Genomic DNA, 13,030 nt, shown 5'->3' on the forward strand with positions numbered 1-13,030 from the left:
AATGTATCCATAATCAGTACTTTCATTGCGAAAGAAACATGTCGTGCCATCTGTAAAAGTAATAAAAAAACACTTTGGTGTTGTCATTATAAGACAAGGTCTGCAACAAGCAGGTTCACACTGTAAAACCTCTGTACTTTATGCAGACGTGATCTTTTACATTCAGCTCTCAGCTTTTCCTGAGCCTGCATTTCAGTCAGTCTTTTACTTACATTAACACATATAATGGATTTTTTGGGGGGGCAGTAAAGCTTATATATGAAAGACATACAACATGTCTGATTGTAATATCAAAGGAAATAGACATGTAACTATTCTAATACAAGGGGAACACCAATATACTTCCAATTACTAAGCTTAAATTGCTAAAAGATTGTGCTGAGGTACTTGTATTTGTTGTCTACAAATGGAAGCAATGCAAGGGCTATAATTTGTTAAGATGGCGACATTGCTGTTTGAGTTCAATGGCATTTCATCTTCTGGATATGTGAAAACATTTCCCATTTGTTCTCACTTCAGCAATCAAAGCACACACTCAAAATGCGTCTGCTGCTTACTAATTGCATTTCATCTCTCCAGTGTTGACCGGACAACTACACAATGAAAACTGGGACGCCCCGATAATGTTCTTATATAATCAGTGGAGTTTATTGTAACACATACTTGAAACTCTATTAATGGTTGATGTAGACTGTTACAAACCGGGCCACACAGCCATGACAACAAAGGGGGATACACACACAGAGAGAGAGAGAGAGAGAGAGAGAGAGAGAGAGAGAGAGAGAGAGAGAGAGAGAGAGAGAGAGAGAGAGAGAGAGAGAGAGAGAGAGAGAGAGAGAGAGAGAGAGAGAGAGAGAGAGAGACAACTTCTGAGACCAGAGGGCCTTTTAAATGGAGCACTGGCACACAAGGCCCAGGTGTTTGTTTCCACTCTCCTGATTACCCTTGGTCACGCCCACTTGCAGGGCAGAGAGGGTGTCACAGAATAGGCAAACGTTTCTTTCTCACATTTCTTCCCAGAGTTCCAATGCAGTCCAGCCAGCCAGCCTGGGTCTGACATAATATGTTGTGTGTAGAACTATAGAGAACCTCTGTCTTTCACAGGTAGTAAATCGGTCTAATGATTTCATTCACTGAAGTCATTGCCTGTCTGCAATAGCTATGTTCATAGTTTACGTTCATAATGATAATTTGAGCAGAGTGTCTTTGGCGGGAGATCTGAAGAGACAAGCTGTCGGCAACTGTTGGAGCGAGTGCTGCTAGCCTAGAGTTGACAACACTGGGCTGGGTTTTTCAGATGGAAATGTCTTGTAGTTTATAGTCTTGCTAGTTTCTCAGGATTACCAACCCTAGTTCAAAAAAGAAGTTTCAAATCAAATTATCAATTGATTATCAAGATGTTTACAAACACTGCTGCATTTAGTATTTGTACTCATTGGCCAAGCCCAGCTAATTACACCACCTTACACGTGACATATTTGTTGGCGAGTTAGTTTTTGACATATTGAACATATTCAGATATAGTAAATGAATGAGCTACAGAACTGGTAATAAAAACGATGTTGTAGTCTTATCTACTGGATAGATAAAGAACAAAAGCACACCTATTCTAGCGAGTTGCTGGCTCTGAGGTCGACATCAAAGAGAGATAAACTGCCGACTCATATATAATCCTTTGGTTTAAAATTATATGACTCGAGGATTCTGCCCATTTCATCCTTCTCAGGATTAAAAAAAACATCAATTCAGAAAATAATCAACAAATATAGAGTCTATGGGGAGGCCATTCATAGCAGACACCAAATATTATTCATCCAAATGTTTTGGTTTGCGTACATTACAGTTTTCTTGTATATACAAATTTTACTTTACCAAATAATATTCATGGTGAGTTTAAAAAAACCTAACATTATATAGATTAAAATAATACTCAATAGCAGTTGGAATTTACACTATATGTATCACCTTGTATAATAATAACAATTTAACACCGACATGAGCCATTCTGCCTGTATAATGAGTAGTTTTTATTTAATAAACATCTAGTAAATTGACACCTAGTTCCTGAGCTTGAGCAGGTTCGCTTACACTTCTAAGGGCAAAGATATTTAACCTATAAATAGATAGAGAACAAATGCCTCAGCTAAACTAATCATGTGCCATCATATAAACTTGTTTATGTTTTCATGCTCTTGTGCAACCTCCTTGTTTGCATGTCGTCTGTCGTCAAAGCAGAGTAAATTTACACTGTGAAAGGTCAAAGCCTGCTTTTCCTCCTCGCCCATCGGAGCCCCAGCTCTTAAATGTTTGATTGCGTTGAGCGCTGCCGAGGGCACGCTGTCCTCACAGATCACATTTCCAACCACCACTGCCTCACATGTGCTACATGTCACCTCGACGTGTGAGTGCTCTCACTCACACAGTTATTTCATGGCATGTCAAACTTGTCCCAAAGAGCAAAAAACAAGCGGCACTAAATCATTCTTTGAAGTAGACCACCATATGTTGAGACCTTTAAAAGGGTCATGCATAAAGAGTTAGCAAATATACTCATAGATATAAGGAAAACTACTTCCTGTAGAAGCTGCTATACAAAAGAAACAAGTTGAACCTTAAGCAGCGCTCCAGATTTTCATTTTCAGAGTTCAGTGTCACATTGAGCTTGTGAGCTATTCCTTTTTGAAAGAAGGATATAATTGCTGTTGTAAATCTGAAAAAGCTGTGCTCCACATCTGTGAAAATACATATCGGAGCGGCTGAGGTTGTGACACAGTAAAAGCATAAACATGTGGGGTGTGTCACTAAGTAAAGAGTTTAATTCCAGACAAACACACTACCCCTCCCTCCATTGCAAATAAGGTGTGCAAATATAGCTCGCTGCTATAGCTGCAACAGAGCACATTGGGTTATCTCTTTCAGATTAAAAACAAATGCTTTCATTCCCAGTCTCCTACACGGGGACAAGAACTACAACAAAAATGCCCACTTTTCAATCAATAGTCATTTTCAAGAGCAGCTTATTTAGGGAGACAATGCCAGTGTGGTGAAATATAGAGTGCTTCTTCAATATTTCAGAATTATTCATGTTTTGTTAAACTTCCTGCGAAGAATAATTGTTGAATGCAATATTATACAGACTCTATCTGAAAAAGTATTTAAAAGTGAAACATATACTTATTCACATGCAATCTTCACAACATATTAACACTGATCAGATTCATTCTTGTGACTCTTTGTTTTTTCGTTTTTTTTTTCAAATTCACTCGAAAGCAGTGATTTGTAACTGTTATTTATCCCAGGGGGAATAACATGATCAAATAGAATCATCTGAGTATATACTGCGTCTATATATTTATGTGTGAAAGCCTGGAAGGTGGCAGCGGGTGGTAGAGGGCTCAAGGGCAAATAGTGCTGATGGATAAAAAACACATTCTGGAGCAGGGTTTTTTCCAGTAGGATTTTAGCTCTGAGGTAAAAATCTTCATCTTAACTCTAAAGCCAGACACATTGTGATTAGAAATGTCCGGAATCGGAAAGAAAGGACAGTTGTATTACTTCAGACTCACAGGTTTTTCATCTGGTGCACATTTTCAAAAGAAATTCATATATTTCCAAACCCTCTTACCTTCTCCAAACTCGTATTCAAACGGTCCATTTCTGAGTCAAATGCCTCTCCATCCAGAAGTGTTGTGTGTCCACGATTCAGAAAATATCTTAAGACTGAGGATGTTGATCAAAGCAGATACAGAAAGCAAGATGCAAACTTTTCAGCCCGACTCACAAAGTTCAAAGTGTATTACTGTTGGTGTGTGTATCGCCGTGCCGATTTCCTTTTATAGACACATATTAGCCACAAATAGCTTGCAGACGGCAGTCAGCCTGCTGGGCACCAGCAACAATGTCGACGCTCACAGCTACAACCAACCCAGCTCTGTGTCCCTGGACTGATGTATTGTTCAATGTTAACGCTTTAACTCCAATCCCTGAAAAACTCAAAAGTTGTGTATTGCTCCCCAGCAAGGGTCCTTCATATATTATATACTGCTAAAATATTACTGAAATAAAGCTGAAAACAGGACAAATAACATGACTGGCTGAGCTCAGATCATAAATAAGAGAGGTGAAGATGATTGTATTGATCTCATAAATAAAAGTGTGTTGCCATAGGGAACACACTAAAGTCAAAAAAGTGTCTTATTTTTCATGTCAAGCCCAACAACTTGCATGTCTGATGTATTAGTACACAACACTATTTATGAATGTATGAGTAATATAAGATGTTCATTCAATCTCCAGATTGACCTCTGCCAGCCTGCCGACTGATGTGTATATGTGTGTATATAAATATATCTACAGGCAAGTTTCTAATAAGGACTTATCGGGGCGATTGAAACTAATTAATTTACTTGCTTGTTTGAATTGACTTCTCCTCTGTTCCCTTATCAGTGAGTGAAAGCAGACCTCTGGAGTGGATGCTAATCCTTTAAGTACACTACATTCTTTATTCCTGTCACAGATGCTCTTGTCTATTTCCACTCCACCGCACACAGAACAAAATGACCAGACAACTAAGATGTACACTGACACCGCCTGGTCCTCTAGTTTAGCTCTGGTGTTGTAAATTCACTGGAGTTTGGTATTGCGAGGGGCTCGTGACGAAAAGCATCCAACTAGTGCCTTAAATGTAAATATGTAAACGTCTTTGACAGCAGCAAATGTAAAATAATAGCCTGAAACCATTACTTGATTTTCGTATAATCCTATTTCCTCTGTGGAAAGTGCAAAAACTCCCATCTGTTTGCTTCTGTTTCTAACATGAGAAACTTAGTATTAGTTTTTATCTCCAAGGAAATTGTCTGATACTGGAATCCAAAATGTAGCAATTAGTTCACACCAGCAGAGAGACGCCTCGAAGGCAATTCACGAGTTTTTGCTTGATAATATGTTGTTTGGTTTAACTGCTGGAGTGTGCAGTATTTATCAAAATGTATTGAGAGAAATGTCACATTGTATAAGAAACCCCATCAGAAAAACAAAACAAATAAAAAGTTAGTGAAAAGTGACCCGAGACTGGGCTTGGGCGATATGATGAGATTGACATTAAAAACGATAAGCTCGGTCACTGACCTCACATTTCCATAATAATACAAGATAATATTCAATAATACAACACCTGTTACATTGAATCATTTAGCTTTATCTGTGTTTTCCAAAGGATTTTGTGAGACAATATTGGGTGGACAATGGACCCTCTAGTTCTATATAGAATTTTAATTATGTGTTGATATTGGCAGAGGTCCCGCTGGAGTCTGAGCTGAAGGAGCTCCTGCTAAACCTCAACCCCGTGGCAATGATAACAAGCATTAGAAAAATTACCATATAGAAAATTTCCCATCTGCCCGCTTATGGTCTAGGTCATATCGAGTCTGTATTGAGATGGTTTCAGAACCAGTTAAAAGCTCCTCCCAGTAACTATACGTATATATTGATAACAATACTTTCTAATTCAGTTCAATAAAGATCTGGTGGGTCCCCAACATGCTCAGAGGACAGTCCACACTAGTAAAAAGTAGGGCATAGAGATGGGGCTCCGTCACTCAGTGAGCTCTAAGTCCACGGCCCCCAAGTGCTGTAAAGCTGACTGGGCCGTGAGCCACTTTCACTCCCCCAGTCCAAGGAGACCCCCTGTGAACCGCTGCGGAGGAAATAGTCAAGTAGAGGGCCGGCTGGCCAGCCCACCCGCTGAGAACGGCAACAATATGTTCAATTCATTATGAAACTGTGGAAAGATGAAATGGACTTTGACGGGCTGTCAGGGTCTTGGTGATTCTCTTTTTCTCTTACTTTATATAACACTTACAAACTATACGTGGTCTGACTATATAAATGTAATTGATGGTGCTGTTAGATGGCTGTTACATTAATAAAGATCGCAGTAATCATTTTGATTTCAAAAAGACAAATAGCAATGTGGTGGAATTATTTGTAACTCCTATTCACAAGCTTCGGATGAGATGTTTAAAACAATGAGATCCAACAATCAACCTTTTAGCTTCTGAGTATTTATTCCTGCGCAGGAAGGAACAAGTCTGCAGGATGATGAACGTGAAGCAGAGGAGCACAAATGCACATTGGTAAAGGGCTGTCAAATACTCGTCCTCCAGATGTGTCAGGGAGCACACGAACAAGCACACTTAGAGTGTGTAAGGGCGGAGGGAAAGGTGACTTCGTTGCATTATGACAATTAGGGAGATAGAATGCTTTTCTTGGGGAGGGTACGAGTTTACGGGTCTTCGAAGGCTGTTTCAAGAGAGAAAGGTTATAGCAGACAGATAAGAGAGAGGTGTACCGTATAGGCAAGGAAGCAGAAAGGAAGGGGGGGGGGGGGTTTGAGACAAGAATGTGTTAAAAGGGGAATACCCATAACTCATGCGATTTCTCAGGAAATTAATGAGTGTGCCGAGGAGTTTCACAAAATAAGGGCCCCAAAAGGTTCTGGCCAGCCCAAACATGACATGATTATATTGAATATGATATGATATTCAAACCTGCAACAATTACAAGTGCAGTGTTTTTGTGACGGCAGCCTACGTCTGGTGCTCTGGCAAATTCCAGAAACCTGTCTCCCTCCTTCGTCCCTACTGCCTCCATTTGGTCCCGTTCACTGAACGCACTTCCCCAGTCCCTCTGGAGCGGAGCCTTTATTCTTTATTAAAAAGAAAAAGAAAAAGGAGAGCCAGAGAACATGAACAAAGTTATTTGAGTGTGATAAACGAGTCTGGACTAAAGATGGAAACACAACAAATCTCTTCTCCCATCTTAAAACTCACAATCCAACAGAATACGCAGGTTTGACTGATTCTATACACAGAGCAGCACGATCAACACGCAAACCATGAGTCACCTGTCAATCATCTTTAAATATAAATGTGACAGGCAAGATGGGAGGAGATCAGTCGATAGATCTGAATTATTGATCTTAGTATGCCCATGTGTAATAATAGGCTTACTGCCTAAAATATTGGCCATTTATGAGTATTGCAAAATATGTTTCTCCAAGCCAAATATGTATTAAATGACCCAGTTACAGATGAGTTGGCAAGATTCTTACCACCAACTGAGGAACAAAGGGTGGTGTTCGCTGCCACGATGGTGTGGGTATGAATATACAGTATATACATTTGTATTTTATTCAAATGGAAAGACAAAATAATAAAAAAATCAATTTAATATGTGACTTGATTTTATTATTGAGTATCATTATGTAAAAGTATGAATAAACATACAAATAAATGTTTAAAAATGTCACAATTTGGACATTGACATAACAAAATGAAAATAAAACAGGCATCATGACTCACCAAGTCTATTCAAGCATTTCATGTTCCTTTTGCAAGTCCTTGAATGATGAATCGCTGTTCATTATTGATCAGCTTGCTGCTCCTCATCTCTGTCTTGGGTGTGTCTGTTCAGGCCGAATGGTCATCAGAGACAGTCCTCTCTACAAAGACCCTCTGAGGACCATTGAGTATTCAATGGCATAGATAACAGAGAGCTCTACGGTGAGTCGCTGCTGACGGCTTTGACCGTCTTTCTTTATTTCTTCTCTTTGCATTGTTTATTGAAGATGCAGTCTTTTCTTTTTGCAGGCGTATCCTTATATTCACATGTCAAACTAACCGGACAGCAACAGACATTTGCACCTCGGCCGGTAACTGTATGCATCAGTAAGCCAGTTAACCTTTGCAGAACACACGAGAACACTCTGTCATTAAAATAACTCTATAAATGCATCAGAATGTAATCATCAGAAGCTTCTGATCATACCAGACCAAGAAATGCTGTGGGTTGATCTAAAACCCATGAGTATATTTAGCTGAGCAAGAAGATGTGTGTCCTTTGTTTATTTGTTTTCTTACAAATTTAAGTTACAATTTGCATAGTGTTGCTTTAAGCTATGAAGTTGCCGAGACTTATGTGCCTGACACATTTCCAACACTAAAGCTACATAATACCTCATCGATACATAATCATTTACAATAAATAAATATAATCAAAAGTGCCTTGCTTTAGTTCCATTGAATGCTCCCTGCAGTGTGTCTATTGTGTAAGTCACTTTGGATAAAAGCATCAGCTAAACTAGATCGGGCACTCGGTAGAGCGCATACCTTCGCATATCACAAGATTGGGCATTAAATTATGAACATTTTGGCATTAGTTGCATGCCAATTGGATAGGAATTGACCGTGCTATGGTAAAAAGAAGATGTTGACCTTTTCATGACCTTGACCTTTGACCCGATTGATCCCAAAATCTAATCAAATGGTCCCCGGATAATAACCAATCATCCCACCAAATTCCATGCGATTCAAGAAGATTTTGACCTTTCATGACCTTGACCTTGACCTTTGACCCGATCGATCCCAAAATCGAATCAAATGGTCACCGGATAATAACCAATCATCCCACCAAATTTCATGCGATTCGGTTTAAAACTTTTTGTGTTATGCGAGGAACACGCATACAAATAAATAAATAAATACACGGCGATCAAAACATAACCTTCCGCATTTTACAATGCGAAGGTAATGAAATGGTATGTAAAAACCAATGGAGCCCCATGATTACCTGTCATATTACTGTCAAAAACAATCTGTGCTCGTCTTCCTCAAATCCATGAGGGCCTCTTGAGAGGGACGAAGACTCGAGTCTCACAACATGAGCATGAGGACCAGCCGCTAATTGACTCTATATGAACATCTCGCACACTGGATGTTCTTTTCAACAAGTCGTCTCCCCAGATTATTATCACCCTGCACAAAGTCATCAGGCAGAGCATCACTGGTAAAACAAGTCCTATACATGTCAGTGTTTATGTGGGCAAAAGAACACCTACAGAGGATTGGCACAGTAACAGGAACACTCGGTGCAAATTACAACCTCAAAATATCTGTCAAACAATCACCTTTCTGATAAAAAGAACAAGTATCAAAGTGAGGGTGTCTGCAGGGCTCTTTCACTGCACTATATCCTCTGCAGGTGTTCATGCAGGTATCAGCATGGTTTGTTCTCCAGCTCAGAACAAAGAAAAACCTCTTGGAACCATACGTGTGTACTTTATTGAGAAAGTGAACAATGAACAATCAACTGTTGAAATAATACAAGGCAGGTGTTGACCACCAAAAAAGTCTGTTCTTTTTATCTTTTCAGAAGTCGTAGAGGAGCAAAATTGTCTGTATAAAGGTTGGAGGGCTCCACATACACTATTTAGCAGCGCATCTATAATTTACAGCACAGTGGTGGTCAGCAGTGTTAATTGTTTAATTGACTGTATTTATTATTAATAGTGTGTGCACATTAGAGAGCAATCTGGTCATGCTTTACAGTCTTTGTTCTATCTAGTTGCACAGGCAAAACTCTGTTGTAGTCAAAAAAATAAAGACAATTTAATGTTACCAAATACTACGAGCAGCAATTGAAGATAAAAAGCTTTAAAAACACATTTGCACAGCTTGTTTTACGCTCATCCACCACAGTAACAGACAAAAGAGCTGCGTCACAACGCGTCCCTCAGGTTGGCATGTCAAGGTTAGAAAGCGCTGTCGCAGCAGTGCACGGGTCCATCAGGAATGTTGGACTCGCGCAGCGCCGCTCTGCTGGGGATCCTGGTCAAGAGCTCCACATCTTCATCTGTAGAGGGATGAGTGAGGATGATCCGCGGGATCTGTCGGATGATTGACACAGAAAGGAAAGGGATTGGGACGGGAAATAAGCGTTCATGTGGTACGACGGGCGAACATGGTCAAATGTCAGAACAAGCATGTCATGTAAATCTCGACTGTTTATTTTTTGCAGGAACTTTGGATTTGTGCATGTCTCGGGGATTGCGCAAATAAATTGATGTCAGTGTAAGATGATATCGTCGGTGGTATATGCGACGGAGGGATGGAATTTGCTCACTGTCATTGTGTGTTCCCTCCCATGGAGTGAATCATTGGTCATTCAGGCTTGTGCCTTCATCTCAGACGAGGTCTTCTTCAACTGGCTCTCCAAATCAGACTGAAAGAGAACAGAAGTGAAGAAGAAGACCTTATTTTGAAGGCGTAATCCACATATGGCTTGAGGCACATCGTCAAACATAAATATAATCAAAAGTGCCTTGCTTTAGTTCCGTTGAATGCTCCCTGCAGTGTGTCTATTGTGTATGATTGTAAGTCACTTTGGATAAAAGCATCAGACATGTTATTCTGTTTGTCTGCTTTGATTTGAATAAAACACCCACACTGCCGTTGCCGTTGCAGACAACAGCCTCAATCCTCCTGGACGAACAGTGGCCTGTGCTCTCCATCGTGGGCTGTGTGTCTCTTTGGTCGCCCCGTCGTGTCCAGAGGGTCCCGAGGGTCCCGAGGCTCATCTGGGCCCAACGCCTCTCTGGGTGGCAGCTTTTCTCTGAGCACTTTCATCTTGATGCAGCTCCCAGCATTCCTGAGGGCGCCGACTGCCTCGTGGTGGGTCGCTGCCTGCATCGTGAGACCATTGACCTGGAAGCACCGTGGTCACATTGCACGTTCAGGGGTCAGTGGAAGTGGGAGCAGGAGCCAGATGTGCAGGGTTAAGTCACGCTCTTGGTGGTCTGTAAATAGCATGTTTTTTCTCACTACAGACTCTGAGGGAGGATTTCTAAATCAGCTAACCTAACACAGTGTGCATCTAAAGATTTTTTTTTGCATTTGTATTTACTTTGTGTTTAATTTGGGCTGCCTCTTATTGGCTTTAGCACTGAGGAAGTCCCAGCAGTATGTCCTCTGCTGGGCATAGGACGCCCTCCATTGGTCACAAGTGGAACACCAGCAGAAGAAAGTGTTATGACATACAGCCAAAATAAAGTGCTTTGTGATTTCCTTTCAGTCAACAATAAATCGCATGCTGTGTTGTGTATTTAACAGTTGCTAAACAGGAGATTATGAAAATAGATATAAACTCGAGAAAAATGATGCCAAGCCCACCTCCAGCAATCTATCTCCAACATGGACCCCTGCCTTTTCTGATGCCCCCCCCCCGCTATTTACTCTGGAAATAAAAATGCCCTGAAAGGAAATAGACATGTTAGCATGAGGGACACGTGTAATGACATTGTGTCAACACTTTCTGTTGGTAAATTAAAATGGGTAGTTGTAGGAAAGCTGCTGCTTTTCATTATCTTCCACAAAACAAAACAAGTGATTAATGGCTCTTCATCCCCAGCACTTACCTCATCCTGGTCTTTATAAGGCAGAGAGCCCCCCCCCCCGCAATGCTGATTCCCAAACTACTGCTCTGGCCAGACACTTTGATCTGTAACTAAGAGGAAAGGGTTTTATTACACTTATACACACACACACATATACATCATATACATACATATATAGATGTATATATAGATACATACGTTTATACATATACACACACATATGTATACATATATATACACATATACATGTGTGTGTGTGTGTATATATATATATATATACACACACACAAATATATACAGTGGATACGGAAAGTATTCAGACCCCTTTAAAATGTTCACTGTTTCATTGCAGCAATTTGCTAAAATCAAAAAAGTTAATTATATTTATCATTATTGTACACTCAGCACCCCATCTCGACAGAAAAAACCAGAAATGTAGACATTTCTGCAAATTTATTAAAAAAGAAAACTGAAATATCATATGGTCATAAGTATTCAGACCCTTTGCTCAGTATTGAGGGGAAGCCCCCTGTTGAGCTAGTGCAGCCATGAGTCTTCTTGGGAATGATGCAACAAGTTATTCACACCTGGATTTGGGGATCCTCTGCCATTCTTCCTTGCAGATCCCCAAATCCATACTTATGACCATGTGATTTTTTTTATTTTAGAAAATTGCTGCAATGAAACAGAGTGAAAAATGTAAAGGAGTCTAAATACTTTCCGTTACCACTGTAGACACATATATGTGTATATATACACATTATATATATACTCATACATACACATATATATATGCCTGAGAGGAGCAACAACAACTACAAAACCACCACAATCAGTCAATTTCCAGCGGCATCTAGTGCAACCTCACACAGATTAGACATTTAAGAAAGAGACAGCGTTCGGTTACTCTTAATGGCACATGGGAGACGAATGATTCCTGAGGAAGGGTCTTCTCTGTCACCAAAGACTTCAGATGCCCTGTTGTAGAGGAGATCATTACGTTGGTGGCAGGGTCTCCATGGAGACCGGTACCCGCATCAAGCGCTCTGTGACGCTGTAACCTCCTCCCCTCTTTGTTTCCACCTCTCTGGTGACAACACCGTCGCGCCGAGGCACCGCTCTCTGACAGCTGCTCTGCCCCATCCTGGTGAATAGAGACGATTCAATGCTGTTGTACTAGTCAGTCTGCGGGACACATCTGGGGAGCCTGATATATACATTTACTCACATCTGCAGTGGAAGACATGGCTGATACAAATGTGCATCCCCATATCAAGAGAAATCAAAACAAACATGGACTGTGTAAAATACTTAAACTTGGAAACAGACCTCCTCAAGTTGCTCAGTCTCCTCTGCGTCCTGCTGTGCGCTGGCTGGGAACAGTTGAGGTCTTGCCTGCTGACACTTTTTTTTTGCCAGCCAGCTGAAGCCTGCAATGGCCACGTTGTGGCTGCTGGTCCTGAGGGACGGGGTAATATGAGGCTTTCTACACTCCTGGAGACGGTCAGAAGACACCAGCCGATGCTGAAAGTTGAATTTTAATGTAAAATCTTGAAGGAATTAAGTAGCGACAGTGATGGATCGGCGTTCGATCAAACCATGTCCGTCATTATGAATGCATGACCGTGTATCAGGGCAGGACTTAAAGTAAGAGCAGCACTCTGGAGATCCTTGGAGGAACATTATGCTTTCCAGTGGAACAGCTGATAATCTATGTAGTTAGACCACATCCATAAAATCCTGTTTCACTCTTCATAATACATGCTAATGTTGAGCACCAGGGGGCACCACAGTGGTTAC

The sequence above is a fragment of the Pseudoliparis swirei genome, chromosome 17 (genome assembly GCF_029220125.1).
Source record: "Pseudoliparis swirei isolate HS2019 ecotype Mariana Trench chromosome 17, NWPU_hadal_v1, whole genome shotgun sequence".
NCBI classification, from domain to species: domain Eukaryota; kingdom Metazoa; phylum Chordata; class Actinopteri; order Perciformes; family Liparidae; genus Pseudoliparis; species Pseudoliparis swirei.